Raw genomic sequence first — 17,601 nt, 5'->3', positions numbered from 1 at the left:
TCATGAAACGTGGCAATGTCTGCAGATGGTTTTGGTTATCATTGTTACCAGAAAGGGGTCCTGATCCAGACCCCAAGAGAGGGTTACTGGACCTTGCACAAGAAAGAATTCAGGGCGAGTCCACAGAGTAAAGTGAAAGCAAGGTTTATTAGGAAAGTAAAAGAATAAAAGAATGGCAGGCCAGGCGCTATGGCTCACGCCTGTAATCCCAGCACTTTGGGAGGCCGAGGCAGGTGGACCACCTGACGTCAGGAGTTCGAGACCAGCCTGGCCAACATGGTGAAACCCTGTCTCTACTAAAAATACAAAAATTAGCTGGCCGCAGTGGTGCATGCCTGTAATCCCAGCTACTTGGGAGGCTGAGGCAGGAGAATCGCTTTAACCCAGGAAACAGAGGTTGCGGTGAGCCGAGATCACACCACTGCACTCCAGCCTGGGCAACAGAGTGAGACTCCATTTAAAAAAAAAAAATAGCTACTCTGTAGGCAGAACAGCGGCATGGGCTGCTCAACTGAGTGTACTTACAGTTTCTTCTTCATTGTATGCTAAGCAAGGGGTGGATTATTCATGAGTTTTTCAAGAAAGCAGTGGGCAATTCCCAGAACTGGGGGTTCTTCCCCTTTTTAGACCATATAGGGTAACTCTGGATGTTGCCATGACGTTTGTAAACTGTCATGGTGCTGATGAGAGTGTCTTTTAACATGCTAATGTATTAGCAATGAGAATGACCAGAAGTCACTTTCTTTGCCTTCTTGGTTTTGGTGAGTTTTTGCCAGCTTCTTTCTTGCTATTTTATCAGCAAGGTCCTTATGACCTGTATTTTGTGCCAACCTCCTATCTCATGCTATGACTGAGAATGCCTAACCTACTGGGAATGCACCCCAGCAGGTCTCAGCCTTATTTCACCCAGCCCCTATTCAAGATGGAGTCACTCTGGCTCAAGCACCACTGACATCATGACTGGTTGGAGATGAAGATGCTTCTGGCATCTAGTGGGTTGACGCTAGGAAGGCTGATAAACGTCCTAAAATGCAGAAGACAGCCCCAAAGAAACTTTCAGCCCCAAATGTCAATAGTGTGGAAGTTGAGAAGCCCTGATCTACAGCCTGGCTAGCCAAGTGGAAGCTGTGGACCATGTGTCTATTATAATGGTTAAGAATGCAGTCTCCGGAATTAGCTAGACCTGAGTTTGAATTCCAGCTAGTGATGTTGGGCAAGTAATCTAACCTCTCTAGGCTTCAGTTTCTGTTCTTTTCAGCTTTCAAGCAAGATCTATTGAACACCCCCTTATGCCACATCACACTATGTGGTCAGCAAGTACAAATGATCACAATAACATTTAAGTTAGCTAGAACTCCCAGGAAACAGGTCATTCTGAGTCATGGACATTTCCGGTTGAAAACTAGTGTTCATTCCTGTCTCATAATATATGTAGAAACAACTCTCTTGCTCCTATTCTGTTATTGTTACTTATTATGGCTTTTATAAAATTTACTGGATCCTGGGAAACAATTTTCACATTCCCAGTAGCTGAGGCAGCCACTATTGGCTGACCATTCAACAGCCAGAGCCTTTTTGTGAGAGTGATTTCTTTGTGTTTTTTAATTTATTATTTTAAAATTAATATTATTCTAATTGAAAGATAATTGTATATGTTTATGGGGTATAATGTGATGTTTTGATATACAATGTGGGATGATTAAATCAATCTAATTAACATATCTATTACCTGACATTATTTTTCATGGTGAGACATTTGAAATTTATTCTCTTAGCAAGTTTGAAATAAACAATATATTGTTAGCTGTAGTCACCCTGCTCTGCAATAGATCTCACAGACTTTTGGTCTCTGATGTTAACCAGCATCTCCCTATTTCCTCCCAGCTTCAGTTTCTTTAAAATGGGGAAAATAATGAGACCCACCTCACAGAGATGTGGAGCTTATATACATATAAATTGTTTAGCACAGTGCTTGGCACATAGTTAAGTTCTCAAGAAATGGTTACTCCTATTATGGTAATTGTCACCTTCCCAGTACAGATTATAATTCCATTAAAACGAATTTATGAGGCAAGAGGAAAGTTTCAATGGAGCTGATAGGTTTTGTAATTAGGTAGTTAGATGGGTGTGTTCACTTTGTAGAAATTCACTAAGCTCGCAGGATGCAGTGGCTAATGCTTGTAACTCCAGCACTCTGGGAGGTCAAGAGGGGTGGATTGCTTGAGGCCAGGAGTTGGAGATCAGCCTGGACAACAGGGTGAAACTCCATCTCTACAAAAAATATACAAAAATTTGACAGGCAAGGTGGCACGCACCTGTAGTCTCAGCTACTCAGGAGGTTGAGATGGGAGGATCACTTGAACTCGGGAGGTTGAAGCTGAAGTGAGTCAAGATGGTGTCACTGCACTCCAGCCTGGATGACAGTGAGACCTTGTTGCAAAAATACATAAGTAAATAAATAGATTGAGCTCTAGCTCTACACTTATGATTTCGGACATTTTCTGTACATATATTATAATTTTTAAAAAGCTTACTTAAAATAATCAATAGGAGTCTCATTCTGCCTGCCCTCAAAAAGCCCCACAACATCTAATAAATTCTTGACTTTCCTTGCCAGTGATTCAATCTCTCAGAAGTTGAAAGATGCAATGAAGGACAGTTACTCTACACTGACCAGTTTGCTCTCCACTGACCAAAACTGAGGAACTGGGAAGAAAGACGAGAAATTGACAGCAACATCATATACAAGGGACCATCATATTATAGTATAGGAAGAAAATGTTTGTCGAAGTGCCAACATCTAATTTAGGTTTTAAGAAAATAGAATTTCAAAAAGTTTGGAGAAAAAATAACTGTGACAATGTAGTCTGATTTCAAAAAGACCGAGTGACTTAAGAGGAATGGCAGGTTCTAAACAGAAATTCTAACTCTTTAGTCATAAATTATCGTGATAAGGGAGAGAAACGGGAAACAGTGTGGCCATAGAGGGAGCTCCAAAATGATCTCAGGTATTTAAAGGATCTGCGTAGGTGAATGAAGAACACTGAGCTGAGGGCTAACACAGAATGACACAAGCAGGTATTATTCCTGCATGGTAAAGGTCAGAACTAGGCAAGGTTTGTGAAGCATGCCAACGACAACTGAAAAAGCTTTTTAGCTATGCTTGGAGCTGGAAGAAGGACAAGGAAGCATACGGCCATTTCTCAATTTAGTGTTAACAGCAGCACAAAGAAGACGGAACAATTCATTTCATAATTTTTTTAAATTTTCTCTATCAAGGAAAATGATCTTCTAATGATAATGGATACCATGATATCGGCTAGGAAAGAATTTGAGCACTAACTAGTTGAATAAATAGTAAGAGCCCCTTCCTTGTTTTTCATGGGCTCAAATCTGCTGCTGGATGAAAAATGTGCAGATGTGATTGGGAAACCCTTACCTCAACCTTGGGTGAAAGGGCACAAGAACCTGCCTGAAAGCTGAGAGAAGGACCAGTGTGCTTATTTTTAAAGTGGGGAAATACATATTTCAGAATCTGCCACCCTGTGGGCTTGATGCTGATCCCTGGGAAAATTCTGGGTTGATTTAATTAAATTAGGTAGTTTATGAGTACTTGGTGGAATAAAGGAGTGAAAAGCCCTGCACTCAGCCTGATTTTCCAGGGAAAGATGTTATACTAATAATCGTCAACATTACTGAGCACTACCTGCCAGCATGTCTCCAAGCACTCCATTTCTTCGGGCCTCAAAGAATCCTGTGAGGCAGGTCCTCAGTCAAATCCTAGGCAGATAAAAAGAAGTCCCCAGAGAATCTCTGACCCGCTTCAAGTGTTTACATCAGATGCTTTTGTGCAGATGAGGGCTAGATGCCAAGGGCTTGTCTGTGCATGCCCACAGCTGACTAGACCCCTGGTGCGTGCACTGGGGGAAGTGGGTGGAGCCACAGGATATTCACACATTATGCAGGGGAAGAGCCTGCTCTCTTCAGCTCCTGTGGTGACCTGGGAATCAGTGAGGTAGAGGGTCCATCATTGCTGAGATGTTTTTTCTTTTTCTTTTTTTTTTTTTTTTGAGATGGAATTTCGCTCTTGTCACCTGGGCTGGAGTGCAGTGGCGTGATCTCAGCTCACCGCAACCTCCGCCTCCTGGGTTCAAGCGAATCTCCTCCCTCAGCCTCCCAAGTAGCTGGGATTACAGGCGCCTGCCACCATGCCCGGCTAATTTTTTGTATTTTTAGTAGAGACGGGGTTTCGCCATGTTGGGCAGGCTAGTCTCGAATTCCTTACCTCAAGTGATCCGCCCGTCTCGGCCTCCCAAAGTGTTGGGCTTACAGTCGTGAGCCACTGCGCCTGGCCTCTTTTTTCATTTTTCACCTTTCACCCAATAAAATCCTGCTCTACACACCCTTTGATGTGTCCACGTGCCTAAATTTTCCTGGTTGTGTGACAAGAAGCCAGGTTTTAGCTGAACTAAGGAGTAAAATTCAGCAACAGTACTACCATTATCTCTATTTCCAGATGAGGAAACAGAGGCACAGGGGAGTCAATGAACTTGCCAGAGGTCACACAGCCAGTGTAACAGAGCCAGAGCTCAACGGGCAGGCTGGCTCTGGAGCTTTTGCTCTTCCCCTTGACTCTGAGAGGCTTTCAGCAAAGCAATGGATAATGAGCATCAACATGCCTTTCAGGACAACAGGAGGAAATGCAGGCTGCACAGGCTGTAGTGAGGCACAGTAGCATTCGTTTAAGTAGTCACAGCAAGAGAAGTTCGAGTGAAGCCTCCCTGCTATTTTGGAAGTCCTGGAACAATGCCTTAGGCTGCAGCATTAAATACTGGTGATATGTGAGCAATTTTGACCTATAAAAATGCTAATTTTATGTGTTCCAGCCTAATACTTTATCCTCTCTTGCCTAATACTTTTTCATATTCTTTTACCTGGACGTGTATAGTGCTTTTTGGACCATTTTCAGATGACACATAGAAGGGATTGATACCTAATGAGATAATTGCAATACAGAAAGGTCATTACAGTTTGGAGAGCGGGGATGAAACTATCACAAAATGAATTTTAACAGAAATAAATGTGAAGCTCTGAATTCAGTTTTAAACATTTAGTCTCCACAAGGATAGGGTGAGAGAGACCTGATTAACCAAAGTTCTTGTGAAAGCACAGGATTTTCGGTCTCCACCAGCTTGCTTGAGTCCCCAGGTGGTGAGGTGATTGTGGAGGTCAAGGAATACGGGGCTGGATTAAACAACTTCACACTGATCATTTCACTCTGTCTAGGGAACCAAAGTGCCAGAGTTGGGGGCAGTCCTCTGACATGCAGTAGGTGTTAAAAGAAGGGTGTTTATTGTACACCGAGCAGTGGAGAATTTGGAATCTTTAGCCTGAAGAGGCTTGGGGAAAACTGATAGCAGCCTTCAAGTATTTAAAGGGATGCTATTCATAAATCAAGAAACATTTACTGAGTACCTGCCACGTGAAAGGAGGAGCACTGTGTGCTGTGAGAGACTGAAAAATGAGAAAGAATGCTATCTGACCTCAAGAAGTTTATTAATAGAGAGGGATTGTCTGACCCAGAGACAACTAATACAGGAGGTAAATCAACAGTTGCTGTAATAGAGACACAAATAAATCATAATCATTATGTTTTCTTTCCTTTTTTAACAGATATTTGTAGTACAAAGAACTTCAAATATCTGAAAGAAGTAGAGAGAGGTATAAGAGGTGTTAGGAGACTTAAGGAGAAACAGAATTGGTTTATACATAAAACATTTCTAAATAAGAACTGTGTACCAATGGACTAGATGGCTGGATGAGAAACTGAGCATCCCACATGTTCAGACAGAGACTGGGAGGCCTGTGTCAGGACATGCCTGCTCTGGGTGGAAGGGCTGACCAAATCTCCAAGACCTCTTCCAAACTGCATGAGTCTCTTACTCTGAAAATAAACTCTCAGAATCAAAATGTTCATGAAAACACAATCCAGTCTTCCTATGTGTTAACAGCGGCATGTTAGCCAGCATAGCGTCTAATACAAAGGTGGTGCTCAGGTGATATTTGGTGATAGAATCCTATTTTTAGGATTTTTACTTCATGGAGTTATAAAGCAGAGCCCAGTTTTAAGGAATTCTGAACTTCTACAAGAGTTAAATCAGATTTTTAGAGCTACAAACCACCTTTTAGCTGGTTGGCTATGGCGCCCATTTTACAGGTGAGGAAAGTGCAGTGGAGAGGGGCTCACTGCCTTGTTTGCAGTTGCACAGGCTTCTCGGACCTACAGGGAAATTGTTGCCTGTTTAGTCCAGTCTATTTTCCATTAAACATTCTGTCTTGCTCAGCTTCACGAAACAAAAACAGAGAAATAAAACAACTTTCTGTTAATTGTATTTACTACAAGACTCATTTGATGGTAATTTCCTTCAGTACAATTATTTATGGATTTACTTATATTCTGCTTTTCAGTCTCTTTTATTTTTGTTTTTTGAGATGGGGGTCCCGTTATGTTGCCCAGGCTGGTCTCAAACTCCTGGGCTCAGCACACCTCCCATCTTGGCCTCCCAAAGTGCTGGGATTACAGGCATGAGCCACCGCACCCGGCCTCAGCCTCTTTTTTTCGGCCTGCATACACATGCGCTTACATGCACACACACACACACACGAGAACAGTGATTCCAACAAGGAGATCTAGTTTTTACTTAAACAAAGGAAGGAGCCACCTCTATAGTGTGATTTGAGGGTTGAGGTGTCCAAGGAAAGCAGCTACCCCTATCCCAATCTTATAAAACCACTTCATTTGTCATAGGATCCAACGCTACCATTCATGAATCATCCCTTGAGTGCCCCCTCCTGCCTCCCCAGAGAGTCCTGGGGGGAGTTCCTCTTTGAAGTCTTCATAACTAATTTAAGTTGTGAGCTGCCAGTGTTCTTTGTGACAGCCAAGTGTACCATGAGAGTACCACAGGAGTGTGTGGTGGGGGCTGTATTTCAGGAAGTAGAAAGGATGAAATATTAGGGTCAACTAAGCAGATTTCACCAACCTTGCATTTTTTTTCCCTGCAGTTAACTCATCATTATCTTCATTCATGTTCTCAAGACAATCCTTAATAAATTATTAAACAATCATTTGGGGCCGGGCACAGTGGCTCACGCCTATAATCCCAGCACTTTGGGAGGCTGAGGCAGGCGGATCATGAGGTCAGAATTTCGAAACCAGCCTGGCCAGCATGGTGAAACCCTGCCTCTACCAAAAATACAAAAAAGTAGCCAGGCATGGTGGCATACACCTGCAGTCCCAGCTACTCAGGAGGCTGAGGGAGGAGAATTGCCTGAACCCAGCAAGCAGAGGTTGCTGTGAGCTGAGATCGTGCCACTGCGCTCCAGCCTGGGCAACAGAGCGAGACTCCATCTCAAAAAAAAACAAAAAAAAAACACACACACACAAACAAAATAAAACAATCATTTGGATTTGAGCTATATTCCATGTTAGTGTTTCCCTAGTATTTACTAGTAGTTCTAAAAGAAAGCATGCATTCCTTGGGCTCAACAGATGGTAGAAAGAGATGGCTGGAAAATTGATGAGAAACCAAAAACAAGCATTTTGCATGGGAAAATCCAAAATCTCCACAAGGACCTAGTCTGATTGCTTATGATAAAGTTCTAGCACTGGTCCACCAATGAATCACAATGAAAATTTCTAGTAATTTTGAATTTGCCAGGCTATTGCCTACTGATTTCATAACATCCGTTAACATGTTCAGGTACTGGGGCATGATGAGTGTCTGTTTATTCATAAGACTGTTGTGGGGGTGCCTACATGCTTTAATCAAATCATGTAATAGTTCTATGCCTCACAACTGAAAACCAAATAGTTCCTGTTTTTCTTTTGCATACAGTCTCAAGTGTTGATGGAGTAGCACTGTGATGTTCATTAAGGTTAGAACATGCTACTCATGAAAACTCTTGTTTGCTAGGCAGGTGGGATTATGAGTGGTTTTTGTTATTCTTTCAAATTTTTTTTTTAATCTTGACATAAAATTCCTTTTAAAATAAAGATTTTGGCCAGGCACGGTGGCTCACGCCTGTAATCCTAGCACTTTGGGAGGCTGAGGCGGATGGATCACGAGGTCAGGAGATGGAGACCATCCTGGCTAACACAGTGAAACCCCGTCTCTACTAAAAATACAAAAAATTAGCCGGGCGTGTTGGCGGGCGCCTGTAGTCCCAGCTACTCGGGAGGCTGAGGCAGGAGAATGGCGTGAACTGGAGAGGCGGAGCTTGCAGTGAGCAGAGATCACGCCACTGCACTCCAGCCTGGAAGACAGTGAGACTCTGTCTCCAAAAAAATTAAAAAAATAAAAAAATAAAATAAGTAAAGATTTTTAAAAGGTTATGAAAGGGTCTTTCCAGGAAGAAACAGAATATTTTGGAGAGTTCCCAGCCATGGGGTCATGGAGACAACAAACAAATGGGTCAAGAAGTCCCAATTTGGCAAACAATTTCAACATATAAAGAGATCACTACATAACTTCTGTGAATAATCAAGCATATCAAAGTTGTTACATCAGTAAAACTTACATATAACTAAGTACTGCATTTTTTCATCCAGATGTTTCAGTGCCTAGCAGATAAAGCCTCAAAAAAAAAAAAAAAAAAAAAAAAAAAATAGCTCAAGGGGCATTTCAAAGCCATTGTTTATGTCAGCATAACGTACCTGAAAAAAGTGTGAATAGCTCATCTTGTCCATCAGACTTGACTTGTTTTTGTCTTGCTTCTGCAGGGCTGTGAGTGACTAGGGTCAATCTGATAAACTGACCTGTATTAAGGTGATTATTATTATATTCAAGTATCTTGGTTTTTTTGTGATTTAAACAAAATGAATTTGTGAATTTTTGGTCCCTGGAAACTTCATGTAAGTGGAGATTGGCAAAGGTGCAACTTGCATTTCACGAACTAGGCAGCCCCTACCTCTAGTTCCCCATAGTCTAAAGATTTCTTATGCATGATTGGGGATGGGGACCCACTGGGACTTTGATGGCTTTAGAGTCTGTAGTAGGCTGAAAAACAGCTCCCCAAAAGATATCCACTTCAAATCCCTGGAACTTGTGAATGCTACCTTACATGGCAAATAAATGTGATTAAGTAAAAAATCTCGAGAGAAGGCACTTACCTTGGATTATCCAGATGGACCCTAAATACAGTGTAGCATGTGTCCTCATGGGACTGAGGTAAATGGAGTTTTGAGAGAGAAACACACACACAGAGAAGACAGAGCAGAGAGAGACGTGGCCACAGGCTGAAGGATGTTAACAATCACCAGAAGCTGGGAGAGGCAAGGAATGGATTCTCCCCTGGAGACTCTGAAAGGAGTGCAGCCCTGCCAACACCTTGATTTTGCACCTCTGGCCTCCAGAGCTGTGAGAGAATACATCTCTGTTTTTATAAGCCACCCAGTTTTTGATTATTTGTTACAGCAGCCACAGGAAACTAATAGTCTAGGTTCAAATCCTGGTTCCAACTCTTAACTGCTCATGATCTTAATTTGTTCTGAACCACAGTTTCTTCATACAGTTGTCCCTCAGTATTTGCGGGGGGGATAGGTTCCAGGATCACCTGTGGATACTAAAATCTGAGAACGCTCAAGTCCCTGATATCAAAGATGGTAGTATTTGCGTGTAACCTACATGAATCCTTCTGTGTGCTTTAAATCATCTCTAGACTACTTATAATATCTAATAGAATGTGAATGCTATGTAAATAGTTGTTATACTAGATTTTAAAATTTGTATTATTTTTTATTGTGATATTGTATTTTTTATATATTTTTCTGAATATTTTCTTTTTGAGGTTGGTTGAATCCTCGGACTTGCATACTGCAGATACAGAGGGCCAAATGTATATAAAATGAAAGTATGTGTGTAAGATGTCTACTATGTAGTGTTCAGCACATAGTAATAGTTCATGACATGTTTTTTGTGAAAAAAAAGTTTCAGTGGTTAAAGCTCACATCATCATGTCCACAAACATAATGTGTTTCTCAGCTTACACACGTTTTATAAGCATGTAGAAAAGAAGTGCCTGTGTTGGTGACGGGAGAGGGATGGCACATAAAGGGGCAACGGGCCAGTTAGGAAAGCACGTGACAGAGGCATGACAGGGAATCAGTGGGTAAAAGATTGTGTGGGAGGTCGGTGCAGGGTTCAAGGGATTCTTACGTGATTATAAAGCAGATGGACGAAAGTTCTTAGAATTTAATGGGAAAATTCCCTGGTTTCTTCTTGAAGGACTTAGCTTTTTATATCCACATCCATATTTTAAACCTCATAACTGAAATCTAAGTACACTCTTCATTTGTAGCTTGTCAGCCGAGGGAAAATTACAGAATGGGTCACAGCAGCAGGAAGATTATGGGTTGCATCTGATAAATGGCTATTTATATGTACTGAGCTGGCTCTGGGGTATTCTCAGGGTATAATTTCATAGCAGAGTTAACATCATCTCATAAAATATGACAACAGGTTTTACACTGCCTATCTGAAATGAAAATGCAGCCTTCTGTAATGAGCGAACGTGGCCCAGAAGGCAGGACGGATTGAGCTTCCATGGTACCTGCCCTGTCCAGTCTCAGGCCTTTCCAGTGGAGAGAGGACACATGGGCACATTCCCAATTCTCTGCGGCACCCGCAGTTGGCTTTGGGAAGAGCAGTCTCCCACCTCCACACTCTAGGGACGGCTCCCTTCTTTCTAAAGACACATCTCCTGGAGCACTGGGCGTAAATCGCAATCACATCTCCCCCATTGGCTCACATCATCATTTCCGAGATGATTTACCTTTACTTCTATTGATCTTCAATTGGCGAGAACTCCAAACTCTCCCTCCCTGCACGCCCTGACTCAGTGATTAATGATTTATGAAGGAAATCTTAATGCCCCAGAGGTGGTCCACACTTGAAGGAACTGCCAAAGTAAATATTTTAAGTGGGCCCTTTTTGAAATGAAAATAATCACAGCAGTGTTAATCTCTTTGGTCATTTGGGACTTTGCTTCGCCTTGTTGTGGGAGGGAGGGGACTGTTTGTGCATTGTTTGGACAGCACACCTGTACTTTCCAAGCGAATTTTTCTTGGTGAATGAGTTGGTCTGACTCTAAGTGAAAGCAAGACTTTCTGTTTTCAGCCCACCTGGCCCCACCTGGGTTTCCACATAGGAAACTTTTCTTCATGGAGTTCTGCGCTGCAGTCTGAGCACCTTTGATAGAAAGGAATGTATACTAGGATATTAAGTTCCATAAATTAGTTATTACTCAGTTATTTTATAACCATCTATTCTCTTACAGCTGGTCAGTACCACCAATCTGTCCCCTTTTGGTCATTCTAGACATAAAGAATCTTGGCCAGGTGCAGTGGCTCATGCCTGTAATCCCAGCACTTTGGGAGGCCGAGGCGAGCTGATCACCTGAGGTCAGGAGCTCAAGACCAGCCTGGCCAACATGGTGAAACCCCATCTCTACTAAAAATACAAAAATTAGTCAGGTGTGGTGGCGGGTGCCTGTAATACCAGCTACCATGGAGGCTGAGGCATGAGAATCGCTTGAACCTGGGAGGCAGAGGCTGCAGTGAGCTGAGATGGTGCCACTGCACTCCAGCCTGGGTGACAGAGTGAGACTCTGTCTCAAAAAAAAAAAAAGAAAATCTTTTTCATTTTTACTTAACATGCAGGGAGGTCAGCAACTGCAGGATTAGGAAACTCTGCCCCTATTGCTCTGGGGCAGGACGGTGTGTGCACCCCAGCTGTTCTCAGTCACAGCATCTGCTCAGTGGTGTCAAGTTAGTTCTCAGCACCAACCTTGGGTGAAAGAGGTCTTTTTAAATGTTCTAATCAAACACCTTTTCTAGAGTCCTCACCTACTTCTTACTCCCATTAGCATCACAAGTAACATCCTTCTTTTCCCTTGCCAACAGATATAGAAAGTCTTAGAATAATTCTGTTAGAAAGAGAGGCCATTTGGAAATGAAAACTAGACTCAAGGAAATCTTCAAAGTTACATTTTTACATTACACAGTTTAAATCCTCTTTCAAGCATTAAATCACCTTTTTATTTTTAGAGTTTATGGCATATAATAGGAGCGCTGTAAACATTTTTATTTTTTATTTTTTCTCTTGAGACAGAGTCTCACTCCATTTCCTAGGCTGGAGGGCAGTGGCATGATTTCAGTTCACTGCAACTTCCACTTCCCAGGTTCAAGGGATTCTTCTGCCTCAGCCTCTCGAGTAGCTGGGATTACAGGCACCCACCACCACACACAGCTAATTTTTGTATTTTTAGTACAGTCGGGGTTTCACCATTTTGGCCAGGCTGATCTCGAACTCCTGATCTCAGATGATCCAGCCGCCTTGGCCTCCCAAAGTGCTAGGAATACAGGTGTGAGCCAGTATGCCCGGCCTAAACATTTCTTTAGTTATAAAAATTACAAAGAGTGAGATTCACTTTTTTACGTACACGTCTATAAATTTTCACACATGCATAGATTCCTATAGCCAGCATCACAGTCAGGATAGAGAACAATTTGAATATCCCAAAGATTTCCCTTCAGCTGCCTTTTTTTAGTTAAACCCTTTCTGTATTCCTAACTCCTGGAAACCACAGATCTGTCTGCTTTTGCCTTTTTCAGAATGATTCCTAAATGGAATAAATCTGTAACCCTTAGATACTGAGATTTCACTCAGCATAATGCATTTGAGATTCACCTATGTTATTGTCTGTATTTATAATTAATCATTTTTATTGCTAAGTTGTATTCCCTTGCATAAATGCAACACGGTTTGTTTATCCATTCAGACATTAATGCTAATTTGGTTGTTTCCTGTGTTTTGGTGATTATGAATAATGCTGCTATAAACATTTGTGCACAGATTTTTGTGTAAACATGTTTTTATTTCTCTAGGATAAATACCTAAAAGTGGGATTGCTGGGTCATCTGGTAAGTGTACATCAAACTTTATAAAAAACTCCCAAGCAATTTTCCAGAGTGGCTGTACCATTTCACATTCCTGTCAGCAATATAGAAGAGTTCTTGTTGATTTACATTCTCACCAGCACTCAAAATTGTCATTTAATTTGCATTTCACTAATTGATTATATTTAAGCATCTTTTCATTCATCTTATTAATTTTATTAATCTTAAGCATTATATTTGCTATCCATATATCTTCTTTGGTGAAGTGTCAAAATCTTTTGGCTATTTTAAAATAGGTTGTTTCTGGCCGGGCGCGGTGGCTCACGCTTGTAATCCCAGCACTTTGGGAGGCCGAGGAGGGCGGATCACGAGGTCAGGAGATCGAGACCACGGTGAAACCCCGTCTCTACTAAAAATACAAAAAAATTAGCCGGGCGTGGTGGCGGGCGCCTGTAGTCCCAGCTACTTTGAGAGGCTGAGGCAGGAGAATGGCTTGAACCCGGGAGGCGGAGCTTGCAGTGAGCCGAGATCACGCCACTGCACTCCAGCCTGGGTGACAGAGCAAGACTCCGTCTCAAAAAAAAATAATAAAATAAAATAAAATAAAATAAAATAAAATAAAATAAATAGGTTGTTTCTAATCACTGAATTTTGAGTTCGTTATATATTCTGGATACAAGTCCTTCATTTGATATGTGATTATAAATATTTTCTCCTTGCTTATAACCTTTTTATTGCTTTAACAGTATATTTTGAGGCGAGACGCTGTGGCTCACGCCTGTAATCCCAGCACTTTGGGAGGCTGAGGCGGGTGAATCACGAGGTCAGGAGATCGAGACCATCCTTGCTAACACGGTGAAACCCTGTCTCTACTAAAATACAAAAAAGTGGTGGTGGGCGCCTGTAGTCCCAGCTAGTCTGGAGGCTGAGGCAGGAGAATGGCATGAACTCGGGAAGTGGAGCTTGCAGTGAGCGGAGATAGTGCCACTGCACTCCAGCCTGCGCGAGAGCGAGACTCTGTCTCAAAAAAAAAAAAAGTATATTTTGTAGAGTAATAAGGCCTTTTTCATTCCTATGAAGTCAAATTTTGCCATATTTTCTTTTATAGATTGTCTTTATTTTCTTATATCTAAAGACTCTTTGCTTAACCCAATCACAAAATTTTTAAAATATTTCCTTTGATGAGTTTTATAGTTTTACATTTAATTCTATGATCCATTTTGAGTCAAGTTTTGTATATGGTGTGAGGTATAATTTGAAGATATCTCTAATTTGCTATTGAGTCTCTTCAGTGAATTTTTCAATTCTGAAATTTCCATTTTGTTTTTTTATATAGCTTTTATTTCTTTGCTGAGAACTTCTGTCTTTCCATTTATTTAAAAAATATTTACCTTTGCTTATTAATGCATAATTATAATAGCTACTTTAAAGTCTTTATCTGACTATTTCAATGTTTAAGTAGCTCCATGCTGGCTTCTGTTGATTGCCCTTTCTCTTGACACTTGTTTAAGTTTTCATAGTCCTTTGCATATCAAATAATTTGGGGTTGTATCTAGGACATTTTGAATGTAATGTGATAAAACCCTGAGTCCTATTTAAATCTTCTGAAAAGCATTGACTTGTTTTTAAAATCAGTCAGGCAACTCAGGTTTAGACTCACAACCTGGCCAACTTTCTAAAGCATTTACAGTGATGTTCTGGTCCACTCTGCCTATACATCACCCAGCTGCCAGTCTGAAACCTGGGCAATGGTCTACTCCATAGTTCAGTGCTTGAAGTCCTTACTGTGCTAATTCCGCTCAGCTTCACACATGCTCAGTTCAGGAGTAAGCTCAACACTTCCTTATACACAGCTTTAAAGGATCCTTTTCTCCAGCACCTTCTTCATAATCCCCCACTCTATCCTGCAGTCTCTGGCCTTTAGGTTTTCCCCTTCCTGATGTCTGGCTAGAAAGCTGAGGCATTATCCTACCTATAGGGTCTGCTGTACTGGTGAGGAAGGGAAGAAGCTCTGCCTCTTGCTGGCATTTGCCTGGTGTAGGGCAGAGAGACTCAACAGGACTCTGCCCCGCAGGGACCACGTCAGCTACCAGTGAGAGGAGCAGGGGGACCAATTCTTTGCTGGTGTTTGCCTGGAATAGGGCCAATAAAGTCAAAAGGATTTAGACCGATAGGGTCCTCCCTTTCCAGAGACTCTGGCTTTCCTAAGGGCTTATTTCTGTCTGTGTCCAGGTTTCAGGCTGCTTCAGTACCCAGAACAAAATCTATGAGAGGCCAAAAAAAAAAAAAGACACAGGGACACAAGAAAAATGTCTTTAGAGAAATCACCACCAAATCATGCCTGGAGTCCAGTTATCCTTACGCACTCTGACTGCTTTCATCCACTTTTCAGAGCCTTTTGATAGTTGGATTATGTGTGTTGATCTAGAGTTTTTAATTGTAGTTACCAGGAGAGATATGGCTGAGTGTGCTTACTTGTTCTTGCCTCGAACCAAAAGTTCATATAAATTTCTATGAATGAGGCTAGGCATGGTGGCCGATGCCTGTAATCCCAGCAATTTGGGAAGCCGAGGCGAGCTGATCACTTGAGGTCAGGAGTTCGAGACCAGCCTGGCCAACATGGTGAAACCCTGTCTCTACTAAAAATACAAAAAAATGAGCCTGGCATGGTGGTGCATGTCTGTAATCCCAACTACTTGAGAGGCTGAGGCAGGAGAATCACTTGAACCTGGGAGGCAGAGGTTGCAGTGAGCCAAGATCATACCACTACACTCCAGCCTGGGTGACAGAGTGAGACTCTGTCTCAAAAAAAAAAAAAAAAAAAAGAATAAATGGGCAAAAGGAAAATGCTTAATATCTAATATCTAGTTTTTTGGAGAGCTGCCCATTTTTAATTCCCAGGCCTGTGTATATCTAAAAACTTCAGCCTTTCTTCTTGTCTCTTATAGATAAAAAATCTATTTATAATATAGGCTCCAGGGATATTAATTTTATATTTTATTTAAATGACTAATATTGCACTGCCAGAGTTACCACTGCTCTTTCCACTTGGCACAGATAGCCTGGAATGAGGGTAAGAGCATGGCATTATAGTTCTGGCTCAGCAACTCTCTGGCTGTGTGACTTTGGAAAAATTCTTTAATAACTCAGAGCTCTGTCCACAGCAAAAATGACTAGGACTAGATATTCCCTAAGTTTTCCTGCAGTCTTCCCATTCTACCCCTCTAACCCTTGGTAAGCCTGATGTTACCATCACCTCCTCTCTCCAGACTGGGACACACTCTGCTCCTTTCCTCTTCTATATTGTTTGCCCCAAGATCTACGAGATTTGCCCCCTGCTCCAGCTCTCTGTACCCATCAACATGGGTCCATTATGCAATTCTTGAATCTCTCTTCTTTGAACTACAAGCTTTAGCTCTTCTTCTGTTAAGAATCTTGACTTTCATTTTCTTCATGAACTTAGTAATGGCAAAGGAGGTTTAGTCTAAGCAAACTGTGCAGTCACACCCACAATTCAGGGATACAGGCCATCATGAGGTTGACTGTCAAAGTCCATTCTCTTGAAGCTTTACACTTTGTGGAACTTTACCACTTTGGGCGATTTCTCCTGACACACTTGTCAGATAACAGCCTGGAATCATCAGAGAACATCCCCATAGGTTCCCTGAATTTCTAAGCTGTTCCCTAGCCAGAATCTTTCAGCACTGTCATTTTTATGGGCCTTAGATTCAGTGGTTCTCAAATGTGGAATTTCGACACATTGGTGTTCTGGAGCCAATTTTGGTTTTTCTGGCTGGTTACCAGTTACTATCCAGATTTAAAATCTTGTGTATACAAAATGTTTTCTTTTCATTTTTTAAACTGTTGTGTATGACTATGTATGAGTCCAGTTTGTCTACACAAGTCTGAAAGTATTTCACTGGACATTAGCACCACAGGTTGGAAATAGGGTTTATTTGAAAATAAAATGCCTCCACAATCACAGACAGTTTTAGAAATATTAAGCTAAGCAATTTTCCTCTTTCCTTTAGAACTTAACCTTGAATATAGCCCATGTACTGTGGCTCCCCAAGGGTTCTAGACATTGTACAACTGCTGCATAAATTTTTTTGAACACAATGCTTTTTGAAAGGGACGTCTTGAGGGACTTGTGTTTAGAGGAACTCTCTTTAGGAAACGTGGTCTCAACTGTTTCTCCTTCCCATTAGCAGAGTACATCAGGAACTGTGTCCTCCAGAGTTGAGTTACTGAAGGTCATTGCTGTCCTTTCATATACACGCTCTCCCTTCTTGGACCCCATCCAGTGATTCACACAATATTAGGAAAGGCTTCTTTCGTCAATGGCTTCTTATTACTCTTGAAATAAAACTAATATTCTTTTTTTTTTTTTGAGACAGAGTTTCACTCTTGTTGCCCAGGCTGGAATGCAGTGGCACTATCTCGGCTCACAACAACCTTCAATTCCTGGGTTCAAGAGATTCTCCTGCCTCAGCCTCCTGAGTAGCTGGAATTACAGGTATGCACCACCACACCTGGCTAATTTTGTATTTTTAGTAGAGGTGGGGTTTCTCCATGTTGGTCAGGCTGGTCTCGAACTCCTGACCTCAGGTGATCCACCTGCCTCGGCCTCCCAAAGTGCTGGG

The 17,601-nt window shown here is 41.7% G+C and overlaps 1 pseudogene; it reads right to left on the bottom strand.

Moving 5' to 3' along the window:
* LOC116467943 (heterogeneous nuclear ribonucleoprotein A1-like) overlaps window positions 1-17,258 on the bottom strand; it is a 34,255-nt pseudogene extending 16,997 nt beyond the window's left edge.
* Between the last annotated feature and the right edge of the window lie 343 nt (window positions 17,259-17,601).

Source organism: Hylobates moloch, unplaced genomic scaffold, assembly GCF_009828535.3.
Source record: "Hylobates moloch isolate HMO894 unplaced genomic scaffold, HMol_V3 SCAFFOLD_5, whole genome shotgun sequence".
NCBI classification, from domain to species: domain Eukaryota; kingdom Metazoa; phylum Chordata; class Mammalia; order Primates; family Hylobatidae; genus Hylobates; species Hylobates moloch.
The sequence above is the reverse complement of the archived record's forward strand: the minus strand, read 5'-3'. Positions and strand labels throughout refer to the sequence as shown.